The sequence below is a fragment of the Schistocerca piceifrons genome, chromosome 9, assembly GCF_021461385.2.
Source record: "Schistocerca piceifrons isolate TAMUIC-IGC-003096 chromosome 9, iqSchPice1.1, whole genome shotgun sequence".
Lineage (NCBI taxonomy): Eukaryota > Metazoa > Arthropoda > Insecta > Orthoptera > Acrididae > Schistocerca > Schistocerca piceifrons.
This window is the reverse complement of record NC_060146.1, coordinates 137,852,211-137,867,153: the sequence shown is the minus strand read 5'-3', so window position 1 is coordinate 137,867,153 and position 14,943 is coordinate 137,852,211. Positions and strand designations below refer to the sequence as shown.

Here is a 14,943-nt window from a genome sequence, read left to right as displayed (position 1 = left end):
GTGGCCAGACATCATCTCTCAGCACAGGCGAGCTGTATAACAAAAGAAGCACTCAGCACGGAATGAAAAGAGTGCATGTCTGTAGCAGCATTCATTATCTCAATCCTTATCACTTTTTCCTAATGACTGACTTCTTTAATATGTGTTGAAAGTTACTAACATCATACAGGAAGAATGCAGAATTTTAAAAAAAAACATCAACTTATGTCCGAATTCACCATGTATACTTATAAATTTTGGAGAGAGATTTAAAAAATGTGTCCAAAAGGCAAATATAGATATACATAAATAGCTCGTGAAATTTTGCACTGACACTGTGAGCAACCCTTCACACAGGGTGCCATAAATTTTCTCATGCAATTGCACAATTTACAATGTGGCATCATCTGTCTCACCTGATGTAATTAGAGCATGTGTTAATGTTGTAGATTTACTACTTGTATGCCCTTATCCCATGATAATCTTGCAATGAAACTTTCAGAGGTGTAAGAGTATAGTGCAAGAAAATACTGTGATTTTTTTCAAAATGTTAAAAATACAGCTTTTTTATAAAATTAAAACTTAATTTTTTTAATTTTAATTATTAAACGCCATCATGTTGCATACCAAATGAAATTCCATCTAAAGGGTTTTAAAATGACACTTTTTTCAGGTCTGTATCTCATCTGGTTCCAGAGAAAACGGCAATTTGCTACTCCACGGTGTTGCAATTTTTAACAAACATTTGAAAATTCAAGGCCTAATAAATTTTTAATTAAATCACAAAAAATTATTGCTTTCATTCATAACTATGTAGGGACACCAGATACAACAAGTTTCATCAAAATCTAAGACGTCAAGGTAAACTTTCATTAAAAATTGTGTTGATCTGACATGGAATAACCCGGCCTTGAATTTGAAGGCAGAATTAGTTGATTATTTTGCAAAATACTGCCTAGGACAAACTCCATTTTCCAAGGATTTTTTTCTCACCTCCATTTTGTCAAATATTTTGGATGCAGCATTTAGTTCCACCTGTCACAGCTCAGGATGTCACCATACAAAACGGAGCAAGGAAGAGAACATTAGTGAGTATATTGACAGTAAATGCAAAGAACTTTATGTACCAAAAAGAAATGTGGCTGTAGAGAGAGTAGTGGGACTCAAAGGAAGAGTTCAGTTCAAGTGCTACAACCCAAAGAAGTCTATGAAGTGGAGTTTACGAGTTTTCTGTCTGTGTGGTTCAGAAAATTGTTATGTTTTTTTCTCACATTCCATATTGTGGAAATACAACTCCAGAAAGTCTAAAATCTTCCTTATTTACCTTTTGCAACATGAACAGTGGTTCATTTCACACAGCAATTGTTAGCTTTTGCAGGTAGTTCAGGCTTTCACATCTTTACCGACAGGTTCTACACAAGTCCTCAACTTACTCGGGAATTGCACAAAATGAAATTTCATCTAACAGGCATTGTTTTGCCTTTCAAGAAGGATTTTCCATGCAATTTGAAGAAGACATAACATGTTGAATATGAGTGATGTGCCTATCAAGGTAAAATGAAAATTATGTCTTTTATTCTATGGCAAGAGGTTAGGGACTATGTTGAGTACATTCATTGGTCCACAAATCCAACTGATCACTGATTATGGGAAGAAATAGCCCGTGCAATCCCTGAAACCTACTGTTATTTTGGAATATGTGAAGTTTATGGGAGGATCAGGCAGGGCTGATAAATACTGTGGTTGCTAAAGTTTTACAAGGCTGTCACACAAATGGTGGCAAAAATAAGTTTTCTTCCTGGTTGAAGTAGTTGTAGCAAACAGTTATATTCTTTGCTCAGTAGACAAAAATCAATGTGGAGAACAACTGCAGACTCACCTTTCCTACAGAAGAAATCTAATCAGACAGCTAGTTGTCCAGGTGAAAAACACAAATCCAAAGAAAAGAGGAAGATCACCATTGTCTGACACTGAGGAGAGATTGAATGGGAAGATGCATTTTATACTGAAAAATGAAAAAAAATATTAACAGAGGATTGTAGGGTTTGCGGCAAATGCACAGAGATTTTAGCTAATGCAGTGCTACAAAGCTTGCAAGAGGAACACTTCACGTGGCAGAATGTTTTAAGAAGTACCATACAGAAAAAAATATAAACAAACACCGATGTAGTTTGACGAACTAGTGTAAAAGAAAATGAAGTTGTCAAGTGACCTCATAGTGCTTTAAAAAAAAACAGTAGGGTAATAGCCCTTAATGCCTTACATACCTGCCCACATAAAACAAATAAGAGTTGGGGAGAGTGCAGTGAATACAAAAATTAGGTTGGAGAGGGTTAAACATAATATTTTATTTAACATGTAATAATGAAATGAGACAGAAACACATCATGAAATATAAAATCACATAACAGCACTTTTTTTATAGTGATTGTATTACTGCATTGAAAATGTGCAATACACAGCTTTTATGTAACACTCACATTAGCTTGCATTATTAATAATATATACATCAATCAGTTCTACTGAGAAATTCATCAATGGAATACAAAGAGTTCAGGACACCTGAATCCTTTGAACACAGATCCTTTAGGATCCTCTTTAGGTTCCTCTTAAACTGGACATTATTAACACTTAAGTTCTTGTACGGCTGCTGGCAACATATTGAAAATGTGTGTCCTGAATAAGGGACATATACATATGTTATTTCTAGTATTGCTTCATTGAAATAAGCTGTTAGTTCTTTTAAGAGATGTATTACTTATGACACATTTCATTAGTGGATAAATACATTGGGAAGCAGTAGTTACTATCATCAGTTCCTTTAACATGCCTCTGCAAGATGTTTCTGAGTACACAACACAAATAATTTGTATTACACACTTTTGGATTCTGAAAGCTTTACTTTTTCTTCTTGAGCTATCACAAAAATTGATCCTACATGACATCATGCAATTAATATAAGCAAAGTACTTTACTACTTATATATCACTTATGTATGACAACATCCTCATTGCAAATAAAGAATTTTTTACACACTTCGGCAGTTCTGTGGTATGATTCTCCCAACTGAATTTATTAAGTTGTAATCCTGAGAATTTAACATTTTCAATCTCTTATATTTGCTTCTCATTATATTTGAGGCATTATTGAAAGGGGATGGGGTGGGGGAGGGGAGGCGACTCTTACAAGTTATGACTACTTATTATGAGCCTTTTTAAAAGTTAAGTGACACAGAATTGATTTCGAACAATTTATTAATGTCCATGAAATTTTCATTTTCTAAAATTATACTTGATTTATTCTTTATATCAATGTCTGTATCACTTGCAAACAAAGTAAACTTGAAAAGACATTAGTATGCACAATAAAAAGTAGTGGCATTAGTTGCTAACTGCCTGAGGTGTCTTCGCGCAGCTACCCCCCATGTGTGTGTGTGTGTGTGTGTGTGTGTGTGTGTGTGTGTGTGTGTGTGTGTGTGTGTGTGTGTGTGTGTGTGTGTTGTCGTTAGCGTAAGTCAGTTTAAGGTACATTAAGTAATGTGTAAGCCTAGGGACCGATGACCTCAGCAGTTTCTTTCCATAGGAATTTACCACAAATTTCCATATAAATTGCTACCTGCTATTTGTTGCAAGTGCATCAGACACTTCTTTTTAAAAGCCTTCTCATATAGCTCACACAGGATATGATGGCTGATGGGCAGTGATAAATTTTCATTGAAAGCGCTGGGCGAGTTCATTTGTTCATTCGGAATGCGACGCCGACAATGTCTGAAATCTTTCGGCTAGTCAGCAATGAAAGAATTGACGTGCACACACCACAATCTTTCTCAAACGATTTTAAAGCTACCATTCAGCAAAAAAAAGAAAAAAAATCATTTTTGCTTTACTGGTAGCTTTATGTCAGGCTCATGATGACATGTCCATCATTTCGTGAATGGTCATATTTATTGTGATATTTACTTGAACGTATGACACTGTGCAAAATTCAAAAAAGTCTGCAGAGAAAAATAGAGGTGATATGATTTTACATCTGGTGCATATTACACAACATGTTGCAGTGTATGAAATTTAGTAAACATATTGAATTTTTCGCTAGACTTGGGTGGAGATCTCTATCTGTCACTAATCTCAAGAAATCTGATCCGATGTAGCACACTTATCTGCATTCACGCCACACCAGTGATAAAGCCAGAGTGAAGTATCCAAAACATTATCCATATTTCATAGACAGTTTTAGATATCGAAATGAGATTTTGGCAAATGATAGCATGCAAAGAGCAGGTATGGTTATTACCCAAAACTTTATTATCTACCACGTTATTCCACTCACTACCAACTTTTCTGATGAAGGAATGCAATTTTTAAGGACCACTGACAGCTGGTTAAATGAGAAATGGTATGGGTTTTGGAACAACAACATAATTGAAGGCATTACACATTTATTTTGTACCGAGGATGTGTTTTTTCATGTGCCACTGACCTTACTTTTCCTCAGTTCCTCAGTTAATAAACCACTTTTTCACAATTCTTTTGCAACTGTGTCTGCACAACATTTTAGTGACATGAGAGTGTAAACTTCACTGTGTTTTGGCAAAAAGAAGCAAATTTAAACAGGACAACCAGAGAAAAGTGTAGCTTTTACTCAAAATTCGCCACTCGTGACACTTCTCCAAAAGTTGCATACGGTTAACAAGCCCGGCGAAAATAAATCACTGCATTTTCAGCAAAATTGTTTATAGATATTAACCAAAGCAGAGTTGACAGTAGGTCTTTTTGAATGGCCACTACAAATGTGTAGGCATGGAGGGCCCCCCACTTAACATTTACAGTAAATGTGAGCGTAGGCTTCAGTTTAGAATGGCACTTCCTCTACAGTGCCTGCCTGCAACCCCCACCACTACTGCTCTCCCCATGCATGCCCTGCCGTCTGCACACCTATTGGCCACACATAACTTCTGTGATGATGTTACAGGCTTTCCGGGATGATGGAGAAGGACTTTCCCTCTTTCTGCTCTCTACTGTTACGCACTTTTCATTATTACCTCATTTTTGGTCTTCCTAGGCTCCTTCTTCCTCTTGGATGGTTCAGCATGGCCAAACATAGGCTTCCTTCTGCTCTCACTCTATACAGGTGAATAATGTTTAATTTCCTTGAATTTTTTCACTAATATTATAAATATCTAGTTCACTCCTAGCACCTTCAGTTTTATATAACTGTCACTAGTAACACATCCCACTTTCTGAAGAAATCTCATTTCTGCTGCTTGTAGTTTAATTTTCTTGTGTTTTTTAGGGATTTGTGACTCACTTCCACATAGCAATACAGGTTTAGCCATGGTTTTAGAAAATTTTAATTTTGTTCTGGATACTTTGTTTATTGTTTTACTTATTGATTGATATTTGTTAATCTTATTTTCTACATCCTTGTCAGTGTCACAGCTTACGTCACATCCTAAAAAAATTAAGTTGGAGACCTGATCAAATGGTGTAAAATCTATTATTACTTTTGAGTTTTTGAGTGCATAGGGTATTTCTCATGATGAACCATGATATAAGACTGTTGTTTCTTTTCTTTTTTATCTGCAGGTTATATTCTCTGTTCTCTAAATGATGTAGTTGATACACTGCCTTTTGTAGCACTTTCTTCCAAAATTGTAACATCACATGCCTATATAACGATATCTACATATACATTTTGATTAATCTGCACACCTGAATTTGTTTCCTGTACTGTTATTTCTGGTACTGTTTTCCTATGACCCTATAATATTAGCAACAACATTACTGGTACATGTCCTATCAAAGCTATCAGAACTATTTTCACTAATAACTTTTGATTCGGTCATTTTCCAGACCAGAGACCTTTACCCTTTTCCATTTGGAAGTAATCACAGCTATAAAGATTGAGTTATAAGTGAAAATCATTCTGATACCTCTGACAGTGGACTACATGTACAAGTACTGTTTTTGCTAAAATTGTAGGATAGGCAACTTTCAAAGGTGATAGTGTGGACCAAAACAACAAAAAAATGTCCAGTAACTACAGGCTCTAAAATGCATACATTAGGTGCTATGAGCACATGTTCACCTTCACAACTGTGAAACACATGTCTTCCACTTAACAAGTGCCCACGACTCTTAAGGTATGGAGCCCATTTTGACTGGACATTTGTTTCTTGTTTTGATCCATACTGCCACTTACAAAAATGTGGAAACCATAATGATTGCAGTAAAAGAGATGTTTTTCACAGTATCAAATGTGAAAAAGTTCTCATAGGTCTTAAGGTATGTATTTTAGATCCCATGTTCATGATACATTTTTCTCTTCTTTTGGTCCATATTGCAACCTCTAAAAGTTGACTATGCTACAATCTTAGCAACAATAGTACAACTAAATGTATTCCAATGTTGGAGACATCAGAATAATTTTCACTTTTAATTTTTGACTCTGTCATTTACAGACCAGGGTCCCTTACCTCAAACTGATAAATTTTTCATTCTCTATCAATCCTGAAAGTTTCTATCATCATGCTATCACCTTGTAGATGTCTGCAGCTTGTCGATGCATCTGTTTGCTACAGGAAGTCCCTTCCCAGTAAGCTATATTTGTGTGAAGGTGAAGCTAACATTCTACAGGCAACCAGTTGGTATAAAGCTTGGCCTTCTCTGTTTTACACGGCGATCAGCAACACAACAGTTGTGCATAGGCCTCATGTTGTAATTCTCCAATGTGTCCTAATACCAGGTGACAGGCAATAAATATCTCATCTCAGACCTGCAGCAACTGACTCTGCCTTCAGGAGAGCAGATTTACAAACAGTAAGAAACTTACTTAACATCTTACTCAGTCTTGACCTTGGGTGGCAACTGACCTCATCTCCACTTACGGGGGTCATAATTAACTAGGAGACAGACGAAAGTGGCCAGGTAGTTAACTTTAATAAAATAGGTAAAGGATTAACAGTGAGATGTATTCAATCATAACTCACAAACATAAAGCTGACAGCAGGCACCACTGATGTTCTAACATACTTACATATGAAGGAGACATGGCATAGATATCAATCAATGAATTCAGGAATCACTTTATAAAACTACAAAATGCCTTGAACATACTCACATTACTGATGTGTTGGAAAGCACTGAATGCATGTGGGAACCTTAGAGAGAAGGCTGAACATATGATACAACAACTGAAATAACAAACAGAGTTGGTTGTGGTGATTTCTTACTACATGCCTGAATATGTCATCTCACGGCAACAGTGTAACATAGAATTGTACACTGAGTAAAAACAGTGCCACGTATATATGAGGGATGTTACTATCTTCTGCTCAAGATAATGAATAGGGAAACAGTAATCTGACTTAAGACGACATACGCAAAGAGCAGAGTGCATTCGCATTGGAGTTGTCGTGCTGCAGCCATTGAACTGAAGAGAAGCTGGCAAAAGGTAAGGCTGGAATGGCTGTGCTCTGGTGTTTTGCAGCCACAGTGTGTCCACACTATAGTCGGCTTCTGACTACGGACAGGAAAAATGATTTGGTTAAATCCGATACCAGTATTTTAGTTCTGAATAGGCATTATTTTTCAGTATTTGTTTGATCTCAGTTATAACAGTTGCTCCCCCCCACCCCCCCCCCCCCACCCCCTAAAAAAAAAGCAGATAAAAACCGAAATATCAATTAGCAATAGCAGCAGTGCTAACTTTTTCATTTTCGAATAAACCTATTTTAGAAAACAAGTAAATTTTATTCATAAAATTTCATTATTTCGAAATACAGCATTTTTATAGGAAATGGGGGAAGCGATCAGTGCTGTTTTAACAATGCGGACAGAGACAAGCAACAAACACATGGCTTAAAAATTCGTACAACACTGCAGAGAGAACAATGTACCTGTACCATTTGGTATGGCCTATTAGATAGTACACATGTACATGCCATGTGGAAGACTTGCCCCTTTTGGTCTGTGTGGTAGTCTCTGAATATCATCACTGGACATCTGTTGTACAATCAAGTGTCACCAACCCCAGCCTGGAAATAGTTACGAAGCAATGCAGCAATGAAGTACAATGCTTCATTTGCCTTAAAAGATTACAGACTTGTCAGCCACTTCCATGAAAGAATAAAAGAGGAAGGAAATTATGGTAACAGTAATAAACTGAAAACTTAAAATCAATTCATTCATAGTTGACAATGAAAGTAGAAAGTAACTGATCTGCTGCCTGTATCTACATAATGTGTCTTTTATTTGCTTGTAGCCATTAAAGATGGCAAAATTAACATGAAAAATAAAGTTCTGGAACCTCACTTTTCACTCTTTCACGCTGGCTACTGGTAATGCCTGAATATTGGTATGATTTCGATTCACAACATGATTTCTGAGCAGAATTCAAAAAATTAAAATCAGTAGAAGAATACTGGCGATTTTTTTGTAGTATTCATCCACATATCACTTTTCGAGAAAAGCAGCCAACGGTGGACAGAGTAACTTCTTTTATTTGTTTATTCAATTCAATATGTTGATTTTGTGTATCCTGAAACTGAGAAAGTAAAAAATGTTTCTGCCTTCATGAGAGAAGGAAAGTTGCTCCTCACCATATAGCGGAGATGCTGAGTCACGATAGACACAATAAAAAGATTCAAACAATCATAGCTTTCGGCCATTAAGGCCTTTATCAGCAATAGACACACACGCACACACACACTCATGCAAGCGCAACTTGCACACACGTCTGCAGTCTCAGAGAGCTGAAACTACACTCCCTTTGTTTGATTTGTCCTTTTAATATAGGATACAACAGGAATAAAAAGCTACAATTAGGTTACTTCAGAAACTGGTTACTCTGAGCGGTTATAACAGTCCAGTTAAAGTGGCGTGGGGGAAAAAATGATATAACAGAAAACAAGTTGAAGCAGTAACTGCCATCCCTACTTCTGACCTCAGAAATCAGTCCCAGAACCAACAGCTGGGAGGAGCAGTAATCAACAACTACATGCTGTGATTTGGAGAGCTCTGTATACTAAGATTTCGCATCCTGCCTCGGCTCCAACACTCGAAACATAATCATATACGTGTATCACTGTGCTTCTGTGAGAAAGATGATAAGAGATGTATAAATTTTCATCTGAATTTAATAGTTACAATCATCTTGAGCAAATAATTAAACCCTCTTGAAATGATAGCATCTGAAATCTTATTCTAGTACACAGTTTCTCAGGAGATGAATTTGTCTGTTATAGCCTCCTTCCTCTCTTAACATTTTAATAAGGTGTTAACCTGCATTTAAAGTTCATAAGGTAGCAACAACTTCATCAGCAAGTTATCAACTAAGAATGGGCTCAGAATCTTCAATGACATGTATGGCATATTAATTATTAGGGTCACTTAGTGGCCTTATGTGATCACAGATATATGTGTCCCAACACCTCATGTGCCTAGTGAGGGTCACTGCATTACAAAGGAACATAGCTCACCTTTCCATAGATGTCCGTCACTGCCTTCTCCTCCTCCTCCTCCATATCCTCTGTTTTCCCAATATTGATTGTGCTAGACATGGGAAAATCTTCTGAAGGTGAACATCCCTGAAAAAAATTGAAAGAAAATTGTCACATAAGGTGATAGATAGGACAAAAAACTTACAAGCTAAATCACAGACAAATGATCACCATACTTCTTTTGATTTCCATCTATCTAACAAATGCCTCTGAAGCAAGAGATTGCAGCTAGAAATGTGGTACTGTACATATAGCATATTTATACTGTACATTTGGATACAGACCTGTCATAATGGTGCTCAAGGACATACCGAGTGGTTATAATTAAAAGATGTTGTTCTAAGTGCTGCAGTGTGGACTGTGTGCATCGCAGGATGCTGAAACATTAAAGGTATGTTCATTAATTGGTGCACTCACAGAGCAAGCTAAAAAAATTATAATTCCACTTTCTGCCATAAGGTGAAAATACAGCACTTTAACCAGTCAGAATGTGACGTGTTTGCAGGAAAAGGGGAAGAATGATCAAACACATAGGAACAGTGGTCCTGGGATGTTTAGATGGGGTTAACAGCAGCTCACACAATTTCCGGTGTAAAAAGAGCGATATGTTGTCATATGCTGTCCTTTGGATCAGGAAGAATATGGAAACACTCCTGATTTTGAAGGCCACACATCTTAAAATTGCCTAGAGACGATGCAGCCATTGCTGAAGTTTTCTTGGAGCAAATCTTTCGCCAGGCAAGCGACATGTGGTTTCTTGCAAAGATGTAAACACGTGTTGCACAAGGAAGTCCTTATAATGTGCAGATGTCACTCTTCATCTAACAGGCTCACAAGTTATCATTTCCCCAAAGAAAATACAACGATAATGACGGAGCCAGTGAAAATACATCTCACAGTCATATAAGCTGAGTGCAGCGAATATTCCTGTACAATGTGTGGTGACATAGAACGCCATATGTGACAGTTCTGTGCATTCGTAATGTTGTCCATAGTAAAATGTGCCTCATCCATCCAAAGAATTTTCCCTGGCCACATATCATCCATTTCCACGGGTGCTAAAAATCCAAGTGCAAATTCACAACATTTAAGTCTATCTTGGGGATTAATTTGGTGCACATTCTCAATCTTGTAGAGATACCAGCATAAAAAGCACCATAAAATATTTTGAACAGTTGATGAGAGGAGAGATAATTCCTGCGACACATCGTAAGCAGAAGCTGCATGGTCAGTTATAGCTACAACAATGTCGTCGACAACTGCTATGCGAATGAGCCAGCCCCTTTCCCTGCTGCACCACATAATTAACCTGTTTCTTCAAATTTCTTGCTCATATGTAGCCTATTTATTAACGTAGGGCCTCTTCACAGCTGCTTGTGTCAGCAATATTCCCACAGTGCAGCACTGCTATTGCTGCCGTCCTAGTAAAACAACTTTACCAGTTGTGCACTGTCTTTCTTTTCATCAGTCTTTGTGTTTCATATGGAACACATCAACCTTCTTGACCTTTCACACCAACACTCACTTTCAAAAGAAATCAACATGCATCACCAGGAAATGAACAGCAGGTTGATATCAAAATATGAAACATGTCACATTCTGAATGCTTACAGTATCATATTTTCATCTGGTGGGAGAAAGTGGAAGTATTATATTTTCAAGCATACTCCACAAGTGCCTACGATGTTTCAGTATCCTGCAACATATACAGCCCACAGTGTAGCACTCAGAACACCATCAGTTTAATAATAACCACCCACTACTTCAGATGTGTCTGAGTCCCGTACACTTGAAGGAGAGCTGTCTATGAAATACATAATCAATCATTGCAACATAGTAGTAAAGACCCACTTAATGCATTAGGTTTTTGTCAGAAATATAACTCATGGAAACTGTAAATCAACAAGAAGGGATAACAACTTTAAAGGTGTTGCATTTAAATGTACACTGTATCAGAAACAAATTTTACTTATTGCACATACTCATAGAGGAAAACTCTACACGTGTTCTAGAAATAACTGAACGTACACTAAAATCCAAAGAAGTAAGAGAGGATTACAAATATGCAAGCAAATAGCTATAGTAGGCAACCAAGATGGTTGTGGTTGTGGTTGTGGTTGTGGTGGTGGTGAGATAATTTGTGTTAGTCAACATACAGCAGTTAAAATCCCTTCTTGAAAATCACACTATCGCAGTACCAATAGTAATAGTAAAAGCTGTGCTCTGCAGTAAAGATCTTAAGTTAATGAAGCACAAAGTGATCATGCATCAATGAACAGTGAAAATGCCAAAATTAGTCTGTAACTACAAGCTAGCACGGTTGAAATGGAATTCAGCATATCAAGTGAAAGTGTCTGATGACATATGGAATGAGTTCTACTCAACCATATTCAGGCATTATGACTATTGCTGCTCTGCAAGGGAGACTCAAGGAATTCAAGACTGAAACGTCTACTAAGTCTGATTAGGCTTAGGAAGGGTATATATGAATTAAGGAAGAGTATATATGAATTAAACTGCTTTATAAAGCACTCTCTGCACATTTTTAAGGGAAAATATGATTAGGCTATCATTCTGATGGCCCCATGCAAGGAAAATGTGAATAAACAAAAAATTACAGTCAATCCAGCAGATAACATTCCTGTTGAAACACATTAAAAATCAACACTGAGAGCTGGCTTAAAACTGATTCACATGGACATCTATGGAATATGATGTCATGTGTACTCACACTAAACAGAATGCCAACATCAGATCACATCATCTGGACACAATGGACATAATAATGGAGGACAGCCATGGTTCTGGCTGATTACTTGAAATGTGCACTGTAGTAGGCACCTGCTAAAGCATTCATTGTTATTTTAGTGTTTCAGAAGGCCACTTATAGCCAATACCAGTAGTGGCCACAGAGCAATGGTTTCCTTCCATTTCACAGGAAGATCTTGACATGCATTGAACAGGAAGTGCAGATCAGATTCATGGATAGAGCTAAGTGTCCTCCATTCTGGCAGAAGTGTTTCATATATTTCAATAAAAACATCTTAAGAACTTTTTTGTCCACTGAAATGTAACCACCTTAGTATTTTCTTAGATACAGTATGATCTATACTTTTAATGAACAGCCACATACAGTCATGTATTTTGATGTCATAATTTGTCATTTCAAACTACTGACTACAATACATAGTTTTCAGTAGACAATTAAGACTTTCATTGATAACTTGGGTACATTGTTTCATCGTGAATTTAAATACCGTAATTTGCAGAAAAGTACAATCCTCAATAATAATATGCAGATGATGGGTACTTCATTGTTTTCAGGCATGTAATCCACAATTTCTCACATAAAAAAAGCCACTGAGTACAAAACAGAGCTCGGTTAATTCTATGTAATGTATAATTACACAGTCTGTAAACTGCATAAAAAAGATCATGTATTTTTATCAGAAAGGAGAATTTTGTGAAAAATTGGATGTTAACAAATTTAAAGAAAAATACTGAATAAAGTGTCGCATGCAATCTGTTAAAAAATTCCTTATGTGCAATAAATGTAATTGTAAGAAGAGATTCCAAAAAACAAGAAATGTATTGATGGTCAATAGATTATAAATAGGACAGTTGCTTTGCCATGTATCTTATTATTCTCTTACCCTTGTTTTGAGTAGTTCATTATTAGTTTTCATGGACATGGTTTAGATGGGGTCATTTTTTGTTTGGTTTATTATGTACTGTTCAGTTTTCAATGCTTTGACAAGCCATTGTAACAACAACTTCAAGTGAAGAAAGCAAAACTATTCTTATTTGGGTCTTTCTTACGTACCAGAATCCCAGAATTGAAACCCATCCCCTGAATGAGTCTAGCATAGCTTGAGTTTATAACACGCCATACTGCAAACAACTTTATGCACCAGACAAGCCATAAATTTTGCTAAAAAGTGCTCAGGTTCAATATGAAAACATTACAGTGTACTTCTGACGAATAAGAAACAGAGAAAGGAACAAAATTGTTTGATATCTGCTCCTATCTTCCATATAGAAAGTCTAAGTAAATAATAATGATTTATATATAAAACTGGCTTTATGCTCAGTAGGACGTAAGAAAAGTTTGTTTTCCAAGAGGATAAAACTGTTAGAAGCAAAAGGAAAGGTTTGAAAACAGTAACTGAATTTAGGGCAACAGGAATACTGTTAATTTATTTGAAATCCCTTGAAATGGCATTTTTAAATAAATCATCTGTATTGATGGGCTCAATTTGTTTTCCTTATATTGCTAGGAAAATGTAAAAACTGGGGGCAGAGGATAAAGGTTGAGTTCATTTCTATGATTAAAAGGATGTTGAAAGGAGCATTTGAGCACAGAACAGTGAAATGGTGGAGGAAACTTCAATTTCACTGAAACTTCCTGGCAGATTAAAACTGTGTGCTGGACCGAGACTTGAACTCGGAACCTTTGCCTTTCTCGGGCAAGTGCTCTACCAACTGAGCTACCCAAGCACAACTCATGCCCCGTCCTCACAGCTTTACTTCTGCCAGTACCTTGCCTCCTACCTTCCGAACTTTACAGAAGCTCTCCTGTGAACCTTGCAGAACTAGCACTTCTGAAAGAAAGGATATTGCGGAGACATGGCTTAGCCACAGCCTGGGGGATGTATCCAGAATGAGATTTTCACTCTGCAGTGGAGTGTGCGCTAATATGAAACTTCATGGCAGATTAAAACTGTGTGCAAAGGTCCCGAGTTCAAGTCTCGGCCCGGCACACAGTTTTAATCTGCCAGGAAGTTTCATATAAGCACACACTTCACTGAAGAGTGAAAATCTCATTCTGGAAACATCCCCCAGGCTGTGGCTAAGCCATGTCTCCGCAATATCCTTTCTTTCAGGAGTGCTAGTTCTGCAAGGTTCGCAGGAGAGCTTCTGTAAAGTTTGGAAGGTAGGAGGCAAGGTACTGGCAGAAGTAAAGCTGTGAGGACGGGGTGTGAGTCGTGCTTGGGTAGCTCAGTTGGTAGAGCACTTGCCCGCAAAAGGCAAAGGTCCCGAGTTCAAGTCTCGGTCCAGCACGCAGTTTTAATCTGCCAGGAAGTTTCATATCAGCGCACACTCCGCTGCAGAGTGAAAATCTCATTCTTCAATATCACTGTTTCCTTTTGTGTCTAGTAATTGCATGCATTCACCACAATAAAGTAAAATAAAATTAAGATGGCTCTGTCTAAATCTCCACTTCTTCAAAATTAACAATGCAAGTATAGACCAGATGTGGCTTGAATTCAAAGAAATAGTTCTGACAGCAGTTGAGAGATTTATAACAAATAAATTAACAAATGACATAGCTGATCCTCCATGGTACGCAAAACAGGTCAGAAAACTGTTGCAGAGACAATGATAAAAGCATATCAAATTTAAACGAATGCGAAACCCCCAAGATTGGTGATCTTTTACAGAAGCTCGAAATTTAGCACAGACTT

At 37.1% G+C, this 14,943-nt stretch overlaps 1 non-coding gene across 1 annotated transcript; it reads left to right on the top strand.

Moving 5' to 3' along the window:
- The first annotated feature begins 14,465 nt into the window (after nucleotides 1-14,465).
- Nucleotides 14,466-14,542, top strand: Trnal-caa. The gene has a single exon. It is a non-coding gene; the product is annotated as a tRNA-Leu (tRNA).
- The last annotated feature ends 401 nt before the right edge of the window (nucleotides 14,543-14,943 follow it).